This window comes from Mus caroli, chromosome 14, assembly GCF_900094665.2.
Source record: "Mus caroli chromosome 14, CAROLI_EIJ_v1.1, whole genome shotgun sequence".
NCBI classification, from domain to species: Eukaryota; Metazoa; Chordata; class Mammalia; order Rodentia; family Muridae; genus Mus; species Mus caroli.
This window is the reverse complement of record NC_034583.1, coordinates 101129259-101131808: the sequence shown is the minus strand read 5'-3', so window position 1 is coordinate 101131808 and position 2550 is coordinate 101129259. Positions and strand designations below refer to the sequence as shown.

The following is a 2550-nucleotide window of genomic DNA, read 5'->3' as shown; positions in this document are numbered from 1 at the left end:
AGAGAAAACCCTCAAACGGTTGTGCACATGGTTCAGAACAACTGGTAGAGATGAGCCTTTGTTTGGAGACAAACTTTCGCTGAGATAGAAGCAGATCTTTGATTTCATTATAAGGGATGACTGGCTGAACATCTCTGAGGCTTAGTTCAGATTTATTTTAAATCATTGGTTAGAAAAGACAAGTCCCTGGAGCAGGACCAGACCCAAAGCAGAAGCCCCTGCTGTGTGCAGACATATACACACCAGGCTTATGCTGGACAGAGGTCATATTTTCTATTTCCAAATTAAGATTTGTTGGAAGGGGAACCATGACAAATTGCAAAAGGATCAGTTTTCCAAAAACAAGTATGTGGTATTTACAGAGGGAAAAACATAATGGTTTATAAGTGTTGCAGGATTTTCCCTGTCTAGTTACATTAGTGCAGAGGAGGGAGGCAGAGCTAAGAGTTGTAGAGAAAATAGTGGTATTGTAAGGATAGATTAATTGGGATAGAGCTTTTATCATTATCACTTGGCTGTGAAATTATTGTATTGGCATCATGTACATTGTGATATTATTGATACATAAATATGATTGGTTAATTAAGCTTTAAGAGTTTTAATTCCACCAGGTAATTGGGTGATGTAATGGCTGACCATGGGGTGTGGGGGGGCGTTGGGAGAGGATGGCGGGCCTAGAGACTATGAGAGTGAGAACACCCGGCAGCAGCACTGTAGCTCTCTGGTTGCCAGCACTAGGGCAGGAACATGCAGATTCGTTTTTTAATATTTCTCTCAACACACAGGGAATAAGTCCTGATTCTTCATTGATACAAACCTGGTCACAAACCACCAGTCCTTCAATGGCACACCCAGTAGCCCACTGATCTGGGACCACATGGTAGGTCTGAAGGCAGAAGCATGGGAGTGGGGCCTACTTTGTTATAGTAAGGGTGTCCAGACTGGGACAGCACACTTGTATGCTACCCGTAGTCACAGCCCAGCTCCTCCAGGCTTCTATCATATTTACAAATACATACATAAATACATTACATACAACAGTGGGTCAGGGAGTCGGGCTTCCCACAGAGGCTCAAAGAATTGTGTCTCAGAATTCTAGGAAGAGCAAGGGCTCCCAAAAATGTGTTCCATGTGTTCTTTCCTGCCCATTGTAGACCATGCCCAAGAGTCCACCCTCTCCTTTTCAGGGTCCAGTTTGTCCAGTAAAGAGAGTTGCCATAGTTGGGCTGGCTACGCTGACCAGAGCCGCTCGGGCATCCTGTGGCAGGCGGTGGTGCAGCAGCTGGGAGTGGGGTGGCTGGTGGGCCCACATGATGTGCAGGAACCAGGCAAGTGTAGCCAAGGGCCGCTCCAGGGGCGAGGGGCCCAGTGGCGACCAAGTCAAAGGGTAGGTTGAAAGATGGAGGAATGCTTGCATGAAATCGCTGCTTGTCAAATATCAGTGTCTTGTAGACAGAACCAATCATATTAGGTAAGCCAGTGCCTGAAGATACTGATACTCCATTGCCAGGCCCAGAACAAGGCCACTTGTTTGGTGCCTGAAATGATCCACCATAGCCATTTGGTGTATTCTCCTGCTCTCCCCTGGGTCAAATCGCCATAACCTGTGCTGTAAGTATGCTGCTCATAGCCACTGGCCTGCTGAAAAAAAAGGTCGGGGGAGTACTAAGGCTCACACCGTGCTGCTTTGCTGAGATCGGAGGGACAAACATAGTGGTCCCATACTGGAAGGCACTGGACATGCCCGTGTAGTAGAGGAGGCTGGTATAGTTGTTTAGCCAAGTGGCAGAGCAGTATTCAAAAAGAGTTGCTGGGCCGTGTGGTAGGTCTGAGATTGACTCTGCTGTGCCTGATTGGTGTCTTTGGAGGTGCAGGGGATGCAGAGTCTCCTTGTTCAAACTTTGTGACATTACCTGAATTTGGTTTATTAGCTAGATTCCCATCTCGGCTGGTAAGGGCTTCTGTGGGTATTGCAAAGGGAATTCCAAAGTAACCTATTGGCAGCTGTGACTGCAGCATCTGCAGCTCATCATAACTTTATATTGAATAAGCAGGAAGCAGCCCTCCAGGGCCCATGAGGATTGTGTAGCAGGGAAGACACCCCTTGAGGCAGGTTTGGGGGTGCTTTGTCTGAAGTCACCAAGGCTGTGGCCCAGGCACAACTCACAGTGGTGTCACCCAGACAAAGGCTGCTCATTGACATTGTCAAAGGCAGAGTAATCCCCGTGGATGGAGCTCTTGGAGCAGAGGTTGTTGCTGCTGAGAAGGCAAAGAAGGACGCGGTGAGCTTGTACAACCACTCTGGAAATCAGTCTGGCTGTTCTTCAGAAAATTGGACATAATACTACCGGAGGATCCCACAACACCTCTTCTGGGCATATATCCAGAAGATGTTCCAACTGGTAAGAAGGACACATGCTCCGCTATGTTCATAGTAGCCTTATTTATAATAGCCAGAAGCTGGAAAGAACCCAGATGCCCCTCAAAAGAGGAATGGATACAAAAAATGTGGTACATTTACACAATGGAGTACTACTCAGCTATTAAAAA

General features: G+C 47.1%; 1 pseudogene across 1 annotated transcript in view; it reads right to left on the bottom strand.

Annotated features, from left to right (window-relative positions):
- Positions 1 to 1028: 1028 nt before the first annotated feature.
- The window catches only part of LOC110309007, a 17183-nt pseudogene continuing 15661 nt past the window's right edge, over positions 1029 to 2550 (bottom strand). The window contains exon 2 of the transcript XR_002379647.1: positions 1029 to 2259. The product of XR_002379647.1 is annotated as a ubiquitin-associated protein 2 pseudogene (transcript). The remainder of the gene's footprint in view (positions 2260 to 2550) is intronic.